Source organism: Pinus tabuliformis, chromosome 3_2, assembly GCF_031772625.1.
Source record: "Pinus tabuliformis cultivar Carrire ecotype Pingquan chromosome 3_2, CPIR1, whole genome shotgun sequence".
NCBI lineage: Eukaryota > Viridiplantae > Streptophyta > Pinopsida > Pinales > Pinaceae > Pinus > Pinus tabuliformis.
Window position 1 is genome coordinate 703,069,287 of NC_142302.1, and position 14,133 is coordinate 703,083,419.

Genomic DNA, 14,133 nt, shown 5'->3' on the forward strand with positions numbered 1-14,133 from the left:
GTCCCAGGAATCAGGCATGTGGGAAACAAAATATCACTTTCTTTAAAATATATATATATATATAGAACAATTTAGAGATGGACAAGAATAAAACATTTGGAAGGAGTAGAAAATGGGCAGATAAACAAAAGAATAATGTAGGATATTCCAAAATGCATGCATGCCCTGACTAGAAAGCACATGCTGATGTTAAGTTATGAAAAGAAATTAGGAAAGGGTAGGAAATAGGAATCAATTTCTTGATCCATTTTGAAAATGGTCACCTGACCAGCGAACCGGTTCAAAACAAGCTTTAGTGCAGCGGAATAGAATGCTACACTTCGTGGATTAATTGTCATGGCAGCTGTGTCATGAGAGTATTTAGGGTATCTGCCACTACGAGTATTTAGAATGTCATCCCAGGATATATCGAGAAGTTCAAAAGCAAGCGTTCTGTCAAGTGCAACTTATAGTCTAACTCTTCTACCCTCTAAGAGAGCATTAGGACAATCAATGACAGGCTGACCTCAAAGCAATAACACTGATTTGGAGACGTCTAGCTTCCTTGTTTCTTGTTAATCTATTAAAATTAGAATGGACACAACCTATATTATATTTTACTCCTTTCTCTGTTTTCTTTTCGCTTCAAGTAATTGTCTTCAGTGTGTTATTCAAAGGGGTTTCATCATATTTGCAGTTTTTTCTGTAATAATTTGGGAGTTCCTATATTAAGTTGTTCACTGAGATTCTAGGTTGTTTCTAATTTCTGTGATTCTTTGATTTCACACTGGATTGATATTTTGACACCGAAGGCTAGTTCTTCATATTGGAGGAACCATGGATAGACTTCAAAGCTCTTAATTTACCGAAGCTTCAAATATTTCTGGTCAAATCAAGGGTACAGTTCCTCTCGTCAAAGAATAAGTACCATTGCAAATTTCTGCAAATACTTAAAAGCAAGTAGTTTTTTGTATGGCAAGAACTCAATTGTGGGGAATTATAGTGAAAGAAATGACATGTTGTATTCAAGGAAACTTGTTTAGTTGAAGAGAACACCTTCCTGTCAATTTTGTTCCTTTGATATCATCATCTACACTGACTCTTAGTCACCAGATTCGGCGAATTTCAACCATTAAATTCGAAATTCGGCGAATTTTAATGAGAAACGAATATATTCGTTCGAGTTCGCCGAATTTTATGGCGAACTCGAATTTCAAGCCGAATTCGAATTTTTCTCGAACAAAATCGTTTGACATTCGATTAAATTCGCCTGACGTTCGATTAAATTCGCCTGACGTTCGATTAAATTCGCTTGACGTTCGATTAAATTCATTTTTTTTTTCGCACGTTTTAGGCTTTAGGCTGCGGGTTTTATTGCTCGCCGGTTTCATTGTTGCATTGTTTGGTTGTGCGAAGGGCGAAGGGTTTCATACTCACCAGTCCAGACTCCATACTCACCAGTCACAGCAAACGACTCTACACTCTACAACTGCAGCCTGCTCTGGTTTCATAACTTTCATTTCAGTGACCAGTCCACTACCAGTCTGCCCGACGCGTCTCGACTCTCAGCTGCAGCCTGCCGACGCGTATCACTGTGAAGTTCACAAGGCCTCAGCGTTCACGGTTCAGGTAGGAGTTCAAACTTTATGGCGAACTGTACACTGAAGTCTGACTGTGTATATATATTAATATAAATAAACCGAGACAGAGTATACTGTTTTCTGGCAGACAATACCCATGATCGATTGGAATAAGTCGGATTGATGATTGATCCTCTCATTTGCAAACTAAGATATTCCCACCATGCCTATCTGCATTTTCCAAACGCATGTCCAACACAGTAATCCTGTGCACTTCCTCCACAGGAAATGCAGCTGGACGAGGACCCATGTCTTCACAGTTGTTGTAGCTTTCCACAAACTTTTGTAGAGAACCCACCGTTGGCTCTTGACTGAACTTACCAAAACCTGCTGAAACGTGAAATGCACTATGCGAGCACTTAATCATCATTGTAGGAGGAACCCCTGCAAAGCCAACTTCATCACCAACCAATGATCGAGGACCATCAATTGGATGATCTAATATGTAGGCTGCAACCTCCCTGTAAGCACCCTCACTGTATCTCAGCCATTAAGTCTGAAACTTGACCTCTGCTTGGGCAAAACAAACACTGAGGAATAACGAGAATTTGTGGCACCTGGAAGATAATTTCGGATCTGAGATCAATGCTGGGATATCAGTCCTTAAGACAGTGAATTTCGGCCCTCTAAATGTGATGAATTTGACCTCCTTATTTCTTCAGACTGTGGAGAAGCTTTCATTATATTTCTTCAACACCTCCGCATTCTGGCATGTCCCTACTTTACACAGTAAAAGTTTCTTTCTTCCACACCTTAGAGCGAAATTGATTATGGCCCAACCAGTTACTAACTTACTGCATGATGCATCCAAATTCCAATTGCCAGTAAAACTGTAAATTAAAAGAATATTTATGTATAAATGTAATAAAATTATAAAACAACAGTTTGAACCATTATTGCGTTAGTGACATGTTAAAACCAATTGTTAGATCATATAACTTATAAGTTATAATGTGCATGAACTGCACTTCAAAAATCAGCCATATAGTGGGCCGTGGCTTGGTCCAAAAAACCTGTCTGGAAAAAATGACTGTTAAGTCCTGTGAGCAACCAGTTATGTAACTGTTCAAAAAATAAAATACATCCGAATAAAACTGGTATATATAAATAGTATATTAGTATCCATCCATAGTACATGCCAATAAAGAAAAAAGTGTTGATAAGAACATTTAGCAGTATAACTGTGCCATCAAAACAACAGCCAATATAACACCTATTCAGGAATCAAGGTTCTGTGTGTACGCCAGCCTGTAACAAATGCTGGACTTGGAATTTGCCCAGAAAACAATTCACTGCATTATATTTACATAGATCTATATATTCGTGTAATAGCTACAGCCTACAGGCCTGTGAGCCTAAATCTTGAAACATACTGATACATATGCATAAATATGTGTGCAAACTGCAAACTGTTTTGAATCACTTTTCCTTTTTCTAAATTCTAACTAACGAAAATGTAATTTCAAAAAAAATTGCAGACATTTCAGACATTGCAGTGCCAGACATTTCAGACTTCTAAATTCCAATGGCACCCCCAAAATCAACTGCTGTAGCTTGGAATTTTGTCCAAAAAGATGGTTTTAATCTTTCATGTCAGCTGTGTGGACATAATTTCACTGGCACTTTGACTAGAGCAGTGGATCACCTTCTCGGTATTAGCAATGGAAGTGGAGGTGGTGTTGAAGCCTGCACTAAGATCACCGATGAACAAAAAGCCACAGTGGAGAAAGACCATTCCAATTCACAGATGCAAAAGCAGAAAAGGGTAAATAAGAGGCAGCGAATTGAGAGGGAGATTGCCATGTCTTCCTCCAACACCATTAATTCAGTTTCAAACATTGGTGGATCAAGTTCTACAACTCCTCAAGCAAAAACAGGTGGACCGAAAACATTAAATCAATTCTGGAAACCTGTTGAGAAACAGGAAGTTGATGATGTTGTTGCTGAGTATTTTTATGCATGTGCAATTCCCTTTAATGTGGCGAGGAGTCCATATTTTAAAAATGTAATTAAAAAGGCCATTGATTTTGGGAAGGGCTATGTTCCTCCTGGATCTGAAGCTTTAAGGACAACTTTGCTAAAGAGAGCGAAAGACAGAGTGACAGGAAAGTTGGTTGATATTAAAGAGTCCTGGAAGCTTACAGGATGCACAATTTTGAGTGATGGTTGGTCAGATTTGTGTCATCGCCCATTGATCAATGTGCTTGTTTATTGTCCTCAAGGGGTACTTTTCTTGAAGGCAGTGAATGCAATGGATCGAGTGAAGACATCAGGTTCCCTGAAAGGAATTGGAGTTCCTTTGACCACATTCATTCCAAAAAAAGAAATAGATTGTCATCTGGAAGATTAGAAGATCTTGTTTATGTTCGTAGTAACTTGCAGTTGGCATTGAAGAATGTGGCTAAAGAGTCATCCAATTCTTCTACTCCGTGGATCGATCCTGTTCCAAATGCAACAATGGATGATGTTGATTTGTACATTGATAGTGACATAAACACTGACAGGGAATTCACTGATGAATCTGGTGCTGAAGCATCTAGCGGATTCACATCTCATACTGCTCTTGATGACATAGAACTTTTTGATATAACAAGTGGGCAACAGGAACATCAAGAATAAAACTTGTGTTCCTGTTTTAGATTTCTAGTTTAGTTTTTGCATGAACAATTTTCTAAAACTGCCAAGCTACTTTAAAGTTTAAACTTTAAACCGTCTTTTGCATGTGAAATAGAGTTACCTTTATGCAGTTCTGTTTGGTTTTTTCTGCTTCTGATTTTGCTGCTATCAAGCTATTTCACTGCTTTATTTTTCATGTCAGCACAAAAGCTTTTTCTTGGGAAATGCACAGTGAGGAAAGCATACATCTGTCAGACGGTTTTGTATCTTATAAATTATAATGCAGAGTTTTTCATTGAACTACCAAAAGAATATCTATTTGTATGTGTTAGTGGATGTATCATGTGTCATATTTAAACCAATATAAGTGAATTTTTTTGGCCTTTGCTGTCTTGTACTTGTTCCAGCATAAGAACAATAACTCCATCTTTAGTCAACAGGGGTTTGAAAGGACAATGAAAATGCTTTAAAACTGTTTTTGTATATTTTTTATGCCAATCTATCTTTAAAAGATTGAAGTATTTTAAGATTCAGATGTATTTTATTTTTTGAATAGTTCACAGGACTTGCTGCCATACCATTTCTCATATGCATATCTATTTTTAATATACATTTTTTTTTTGAATTTCTATATGTCGAATTTTACCGACACAATTTTAGTTGCCGAACTTTATTCGAATTTCATGGTCGCCGAACTCGAACTCGAACTGGTGACTAAGATGTAAACTATGAAACGAGAATTATAAACTCAAAAAGAGAACTCTAGCCAAAAACCCCCCAAAAATGAAAACAACCTGAAAATGAAAAATGTTGATTATGGAATAATGTTGTTGTTGTTTTTTTTTTTTTTGGGTAAATATTTAACATTTTTTAAAAATGACAGTAAAAGCCAATAAAAACCAGTTTTTTTTGTGCAACAAAAACCCTGAAAACAAAAAGTGTTTATGTTGTAATAATGTTTTTTTTTTCAAGGTGAATTTTCAACATTTTCAGCAATGGCGGAGAGTAAAAGCCAATAAAAACCAGTTTTTTTTGTGCAACAAAAACCCTGAAAACAAAAAGTGTTGATGTTGTAATAATGTTTTTTTTTTCACGGTGAATTTTCAGCGATGGCGTTAAGGATAAAATGTCACGACTTCAAAAAACCTTAAAATTGCGATGGTTTTCAGGCACGACATTAAAGATAAAACATCACATCTCTGAAAAACCTTAAAGTTCAAACAATTTTTAGCCATGGTGTTAAAGATAAAATATCATGGCTTAGGAAACCCTTAAAATTTTGGCAATTTTTCAACCGTGGAATTAAAACTAAGGACTATGACTACAAAAACCTTAAGTTTTCAACATATTGCAAACATGACATAATGAAAATTTTCTATTACTATTTTTTTTAAATGAATACGTGAATGAAAGGGTCGTTATACAAAGAGTATTTTTTTTTTCAAATTGTTGGAGTCTTTTATAAAGCCAATGAATATGCTTCACTCAATCCAAACTTTCTCGGGTGTGTTGAGAATGCTTTGGGCATACGAGAATGGTTGGAATCTAATGGTCACCAGTACATTGTGACAGATGACAAGGAAGGTCCTGACTGTGGTAAGTTAGCAGTGAATTCTTTTGTTGTTATGTCTATGTTAGCACTCCTGCAAAATAAAATAAAATTAATGTGTCTTTTTGAACTTCTTAATTTAACATCATCGATCATATGCATAGAAGTTGCGCAGGGGATCTGTATGTTCAGAACATAGAAGGGAAAGTTTGAACCAGTGTTACCAGGATCGTGGCTTGAACCTGCCATTATCCGAGTTTCAGGCAAATGTAATTTTCCAACTTGTCTGAGTCAAACTTGGTTGTTGACACAGAGTTTGATTTTCCAACTTGTAACTTGTTTGTTGACAGAGTTTGACTGTCAACACGAGTTTGACCTCTGAGTATGAGTATGACTTAGTTGACTGAATCAAACTTGTGTAATAAAAACCCTCATCCAGCCCAATTTAGGTTATTTTTACCTCTGCTGGGTTCATTGCTCCTCTACTGGGTGATTAATTTCTGTGAAAGAGACTGAAGGGAGGTCATGTTGTCGCACTCACCATTGCTTATATATTTTCATCAAAATATATAGGTGTATATCTTTATATTTTTGTTCTACTCTCCAATTTTGTCCCGAATTTTTTCCTTATCCTTGCCCAAAACTTGGCCTCCCCGAATTTTCCTTGATTATGCATCTGGTAACGCTTGAAGGGAGCTGTACTAAACACCATCTCTTTCTTTGAACTGTTAGAAGCCCCCCAAATGCCCTGTTTCTTTCTGTATCCATGTATACCACTAGGCTATATGTGTTCTCTGTGTTGGTGAAGTGATAAAATGGAATTTAAATTCCCTACTAGGCTATATGTACTGTGTTGTCGAATTGGCCCCGTGAAACTTGAAATCATGATAACTGATTGGAATTGCGATTTTTTATCTGCTAACACTAGAGTGCTAGGACACACTCATCATCAAGCTATGTACACCAGACTTCTTAATAAATGAATAAACTGTGGTCTAATTGTTAGCAGGTCTCATCATCAAGCTATGTACACCAGACTTCTTAATAAATGAATAAACTGTGGTCTAATTGTTAGCAGGTCTCATCATCAAGCTATGTACACCAGTCTTCTTAATAAATGAATAAACTGTGGTCTAATTTTTAGCAGGTCTCATCATCAAGCTATGTACACCAGACTTCTTAATAAATGAATAAACTGTGGTCTAATTGTTAGCAGGTCTCATTTGTCTTACTGTAGTTACTAGCCATCAAAAGCACAGAAAAAGATTTAGAGCTAATGCTAAATGTGTATCAGCAGGGTTTTGCTTGGTAGAGTTTCTTTGACTGCTGGACAGGGCACCATCTATGCTGATTCTTGTATTGTAGAATCTTCTTGAAAAACAGTTTCCCTAGAAACCTGAGACGACCTTCTAACTCAACTCATGTGTCTTTGACCTGGGAGGGAGGTATAATTATATGGTACCTAGTAACATCATACTCCAACTCCACATCACCTGGAGTCATCTTTCTTTTTCGGGTCCGGAAAAATATTGTCCCACAGTTTAGGCGTTCCAAGCATCTTGCTAGCCCCCTGCAGATTTCCTCCCTCTTCCCCAGTTTTTCTGGATGGACGACGAGGGTAGTAACCAACTGCTAGCTGAAATACCAGCTGGTAACCCCAAGGTATTTAATGAGATTTGCTCCCGTGAAGAGCCACCCACCCCTTGGGATATAAAATCGTGTTATCTGTTGTTGTTATTGATATGGATGAATAGTTTATGTCCTAGACTTCCTTTTGTTCCTCATATCCTAAATAATAATCAATCTAGATGGTATCGTATGTGCTGCTTCAAAAAGTGAGATTTACAGAATATATATCTTGTCGAACAAGTCATAAATGACTTCTGGTTATTCACAATTGAAGTTGGGTGGTTGTTTAATCCACAATCCAATCTATTAATTTTCTAGTATGCCTTCCCTTTCCTACTTCTTGCTACCATGGATCGTCCAAATCAGTGTATTGCTTGCTTGCTTTTACATTTGAGAATTGTAACCCACTGCGGACTAAACTTACACAATTAATTTCCTTTACAGAACTTGAAAAGCACATACCTGATGCGCATGTTTTGATTTCTACGCCTTTCCACCCGCCTATGTGACAGCAGAGAGGATCAAGAAGGCAAAGAACTTAAAGCTTCTTTTGACAGCTGGTATTGGTTCTGATCACATTGATCTAAATGCTGCAGCAGCCGCTGGTGTGACTGTCGCAGAAGTTACAGGTACTATTTCTGAAATTATATCGCTTGTCACTGCCCTATTCATGCTATGGACATTTTAGTATGAACAAGATTCTGCAATGATTCTTCATAATTTAACTGACGCCTTCTTCAACAATTTTTACAGCAAGTAATGTGGTGTCCGTGGCAGAAGATCAGCTAATGCGCATTCTCATATTGATGCGAAACTTTGTGCCTGGATATAAGCAAATTGTTGAGGGTGATTGGAAAGTGGCAGCAATTTCTTACAGGTCATATGATCTAGAAGGGAAAACTATTGGTACTATTGGTGCAGGGCGTATTGGCAAAGAACTACTTAAGCGTTTGAAGGTATTCATTCTTAGGATCTAGTACTACTTCGTGATGTTGCAAACTTCTTTTCAAAAATCAGTGCTCCATGATTCTTATGCATGCATGTTGTTTGTTTCAAAATTTCAATCTAATAATAATAAACATTACGTGATGTTGAATTGAATTGCGTTCCTTTGTACAGCCCTTCAATTGTGAGCTTCTTTACCACGACCATCTTTCTATTGGACCCAAATTGGAAAGGGAAACTGGAGCAACATTGGAGACAAATCTTGATGAAATGCTACCTAAATGTGATTTACTTGTCATTAATATGCCTCTTTCTGACAAAACTAGGTGCGCCTTATCACAATTTTATAAATAATCTCTCCCATTATTCACTCAGACATCAATAGCACCTATATATTTTATACAACTTGTGAACAGAAACCTAATTATTGTTTCTCTTGCCCTTTCCTTTTGGTTACAATAGGGGAATGTTTAACAAGGAGAAAATCAGCAAGCTGAAGAAGGGTGTATTGATTGTGAATAATGCTCGAGGGGCCACCATGGATGCTCAAGCAGTTGCTGATGCTTCTGCAAGTGGACACATTGGAGGTCAGTTATATTTATTCAACTCCTCTTCATATTGCCTCCTTCCCAGTGTCAATAATGGACATACAAGTCCCATCATCAAACATTTCTCTCACATTCAGAAAGAGCATGATGATACGTTGCTAGTAAAACAATGTAACTGTACTTTTGTGCTTTTGCGGTCCTTTTGTCATTCATTCTCGGAGTAAATTAAAAGACAATGAATCGTTTTTTTGTGTTTTAAATTTATAAACTATCATTGTTCCCATTTGTTAGAACAAGTTAGTTTGCCAATTGCAGTGATGGAAACAGGCACATTTCTAACTGCCAATTGCAGTGATGGAAACAGGTACATTGCTAACTCTAAGGACTTTCTGCAATGCAGGTTACAGTGGAGATGTTTGGTTTGCTCAACCTGCTCCAAAAGATCATCCATGGCGCTCCATGCCAAACCATGCTATGACTCCCCATATCTTTGGGACTACAATAGATGGCCAAGTGTCTGATTTCATCCAATTTCACCCCTTTCTTTCTAGCAATTGCTTTGATTGACAAATGTACCTCATAAATAATTCAAAAATTCAATTATATTGCATCATGCTCCATGTTCCTCATAAATAATTCAGAAAGTCAATTATATTGCATAAAGATTTAATGTTCTCATTAATTTATCTTTTTTGTCATCTTTGGAAGCAGAAAATAAGAATCATAAAAAATACACAGATATTCTTGAGAGTTTTCTCACTAATTGTTCATAAAATCTCTACTTCAAATAAGGTATGCAGCTGGAACAAAGGATATGCTAGACAGATACTTCAAGGGAGAAGATTTCCCTTTGCAGAATTAAATTGTGAAGGAAGGAAAGCTAGCCAGTCAATACCTATAAAAAATTCATGTTGGATGCTAAAGCAGATGATTCATCCTGTTGAAGGCTGCTTTATCTGGAATAACAAGCAAGAGCCAGAACAGAGCTCGCTTCCCTCGAATAAAACAGTGCATCAAATATTGAACTGTCAAATAAATTCTTGAGACCAATGATGCTTCAAAGCATTATGCAGGAATGAATAATACAAGATTAGCATGAAGCTCATTCCATCTGATTGATTTTATAGGTTAGTAGTTTTGAAATAAACGAAATCTAAAATAGAGTGAAGTCAACGCTTTAGTCCTTTGTGCCTATTTATGCATGAAGTTGGCTCACAGATTCAGCGAATGCTATGCATCTTTTCTACTAGCAGAGAAATGAACCTTTGTTCGTGTATGGAAGGCAGGTTTCTGCCTTGTCTTGGTGTGGTTTTCGGACAACTCTATGTTGAAGTTTCTCTTGATTATAGCCATATTCAAGTCGTTGACTTTTCTTGGTATTTAATTTTTAGTGTTTATGTTGCCTGATTTGGTGAATATATAGTATTTGGGTAAATCTCTGGTAAATGGGGTTCCACTTCATTTCTGGACTTCTAGGTTCTATATTAGATCATGTGCAAGGAGGTAGAAGACCATGTAATTCTTACAAAAGAAGATAAAAAGTTTAACACTCTCCCTTTGAGAAAAGTATTCTCTACCAAGCCTTGTCTGTCCTTTGCCAAGAGCCTAGTCAAAATTCCTGCCACTTGTGAATTTCAGGGAACCTACTCAAGAACAACTACTCTATTTTGATAAACACTTCTCTATTTTGTCATAACAAAACATCGTCTTTACATTCCTTTGATATAAAGATTCACTGAATACAAGAGACATAATTACCTTTATAGAAATGTATTTTGCAACTGAAGCAAAGGTCTTGCCATGATCAACTCCTCCTCTCAAGATGCACCATTGTGCAATGAATTTGGTCCTTCTTCTCTACATTCAACAATGTAAACTATGAAAAAGGAACTGTAAACTCAAGAATATAACTCTAGCCAAAAAAGCCCAAAAACATGAAAACAACCCGAAAACGAAAAATGTTGATTATGGAATAACATATATTTTTTTTGAGTAAATATTCAACATATTTTAAAAATGACAGTAAAAGCCAATAAAAACCAATTTTTTTGTGCAACAAACACCCTGAAAACAAAAAGTGTTGATTTTGCAATAATGTTATTTTTTTTTTTTTGCGAGGTGAATTTTCAACATTTTTCAGCAATGTTATTAAGGATAAAATATCATGACTATGAAAAACATTAAAATTCCAATGGTTTTCAGGCATGACATTAAAGATAGAACATCACGTCTCTGAAAAGCCTTAAAATTCAAACAATTTTCAGCCATGGTGTTAAAGATAAAATATCATGACTCGAAAAACCCTTAAAATTTTGACAATTTTTCAACCATGGAAATAAAACCAAATATCCTGACTACATAAACCCTAAGTTTTCAACATATTTCAACCATGACATTATGAAAAAATTCTATTACTACTTTTTTAAAATGAATACCTGAATGAAAGGGCCATTATACCAAGAGTATTTTTTTTTCAAATGCTAAGAGTATAACAACTTTAAAATCTTATCCTAAGACAACTTGACAGATTGCAACAAAAATTTTAAAAAACAACCATCAAATTGACATGCAGTGTAGGCAAACTAACCCATTGTAATGAAAGCTTGAAGACTAACCATGAAATTGACACATTGTGGGGACAGACTCGATCCATTATAACAAAAACATTAAAATCAACTATCAAATTGACACATAATTGGATCAGGTTGCTAGTCGAGGATCAACACAAACCCTGCAAGCAAAAATAAAATAAAACAAAATAACAAATAAACACATAAATAAATAAAAATGAAAAATACAAAAGAACAAAAAATATTAAAACATTGAAAATAATAAAAACAAAAAATCACAAAAAGATTAAAAAATAATAGCAAGAAAATAAAAATATATATTAATAAATAAATAGATAAAAAAACATGACTAAAAAAAAGAAAAAAAAAGTTAAAACATTGAGAAAAAATAAATAAATAAATAAAATAAAATAATAACAAGTAAATAAAAATATATATTAAAATATGAAAAAATTAAAAACATGGCAAAAAAATAAACAAATGTATATTTAAGGACAAAAATAAGTAAAACAAAAATGTAGAAAAAACAAAATTAACTTATAAATGATAAAAAATTTAAAAAACATATTAAAATAAATAAATAATAAAAGAAAATGTTCAAAAAAGAAAAACATATCTTGAGAAAGAAAAAAATAACGATAGTAGATAATTTAAATATAAAAAAAAAAAATCATAAAAAGTAATAAAAACATTAAAAAATAAAATAAAAAAGAAGACATTATTAATTTTTTATTAAATAATTAAAAAAAAAATCAACACCCCACTACCCAACGAGCCCTAGCGGTGGTAGGATTGATTCTCGGAATCGACCTTGCCACCCTTAGTGTCAGGTCCACGAGATGACATGGTTATGTGCGACGAGACGAGTCGAAGGCAAACTCGGTTTTATGCGACAAATCGTGTGGTTCGGTTTTATGCGACGAGTCATGCAGTTTAGTTTTATGCGACAAGTCATGTGGTTCGGTTTTATGCGACGAGTTGTGCCGAGGACGAATTGACATGGCGACGAGTCAACATGAGAGTTGAAAAAGCGAAAGGTAAAATCGGCTAAATTTTAGGTGTCGTGGAGACCTTATACAGTGGGATGACATGTGGTTAGGCCGACATGAGGAGAGACCAAAATATGGCTGGGCTGACTTGAACGATGGGTGAGTTAGTGAAAATGGATGGTCGGCTTGGAGGAGGGTTGACCCCCTCAACACTTGGGCGTCATGTATAAATAGAAGGAGGATGACTTGGTAGAAGGCATCAAGCAAGTTCAAGCATCAAACAAAGACCAGAGCGAGCAAAGAGAAAGATAACAAGAAGGGTGAAGGCGTAGGCGGAAACGAGGGTCGATTCAGCCACAACCAAAGTCTGAATGTAAGTCTAAATAGTCGTGCAGACCTGCCCTGGGTGAGCGCACAAGACCTAGCAAGTTGGGAGAAGGTGGGCGCGTCGACCCAAATAGACGGGCTGACACGACCCGACCGACGAGTTGGGTGGACGAGCCACATGCAGTGAGCACCTTTGAACGAAAGGCGCAGACGAGCTGCAGACAGCAGGCAAGTTTGAATGGTGGGCAATTTAGAACGGTGGGCACATCTGAACGGGTGGGCACGGGCACATGGTGCAAGGTGGGTGCTACTGAACGACGAGTGACCCAACCCGGCGAGTTAGGCGACTCAACCAAAAACGACAACGAGCTGCAAGTGGGCACTGCTGAACGATGAGCGACCCGACTCGACGAATTGGGCAACCCGACCTGAACGATGACGAGCTACAAGTGGGCATTGTTGAATGGTGGGCGACCCGACACGATGAAGCATGTGAACTGTGATTTTAAAGCAAGTTGTGGGGTGTAACTTGGAGAGCTTTGCTGAAGGGAAATATGGAGTTTCCAACAAAAGCTAAATTATACATTGTATACTTGTAAGATTATTGAACTATTGTATTACTAAATTGGGAAAACTCTATACTTGGGGAGTTTCCCCTCCCATTAAAGAAAGTGTATTTCCGATGTGCATATGAATGATGTTATGATGATGTGAAGAATGTGAATGTTTATTCACATTGTGTAATAATACTCAGTAGAAGAATTGAAAAAAATAACTAAGTGTTGATGGTTAAGCGTATTCCGTACTCATAAGTATTGGTGAAAAGAATGTGGGTAGCGGTGCCGCACTTGCCTATGTGCGGTTGAAAGACCACCATTAGGATAGGGACATGATTGTTGGTATTAGAGGCCTCTTTTTCTGCGGGGCTTTGACAATTTGAAGATTGAAGTGAAGCATATATCTCTTGGTTGATATTAGACATTCCGCAGGGCTTTGGGAAGTTCGACTGGGGCAAGTAAAGGGTCAAGTTGAGCGACAACAAAGTGTATGGTATCTACTAGAGCACAAGTGAAGTTGATGGTTGATCAAGTGGAAGAACCTCAAGTTATGATTGGGGAATCTAGCAGGGATGCTAAAACAATTTTCATGGACAGGGTATTGGATAAAGTGGAGGAATGTGCTTCGAGAGTGGCTGCATTAGAAGCTGAAAACATTGAAGTTCAAAAGAAGTTCAAGGAAGAGCATGAAGACCTCAAAATCCCATAGGAGTATACAGAATGGATGTATACACAAACAGAGAAAGAAGTCAAGGACATTAGAGCTTCGAGAGATCAGAATTGG

General features: G+C 36.6%; 1 pseudogene across 1 annotated transcript; it reads left to right on the forward strand.

Annotated features, from left to right (window-relative positions):
• The first annotated feature begins 5,641 nt into the window (after positions 1 to 5,641).
• LOC149182575 (formate dehydrogenase, chloroplastic/mitochondrial-like) lies at positions 5,642 to 9,473 on the forward strand (annotated as a pseudogene). Its single transcript, XR_016256766.1, has 6 exons — positions 5,642 to 5,831; positions 7,858 to 8,042; positions 8,167 to 8,369; positions 8,533 to 8,684; positions 8,821 to 8,945; positions 9,307 to 9,473. The product of XR_016256766.1 is annotated as a formate dehydrogenase, chloroplastic/mitochondrial-like (transcript).
• The last annotated feature ends 4,660 nt before the right edge of the window (positions 9,474 to 14,133 follow it).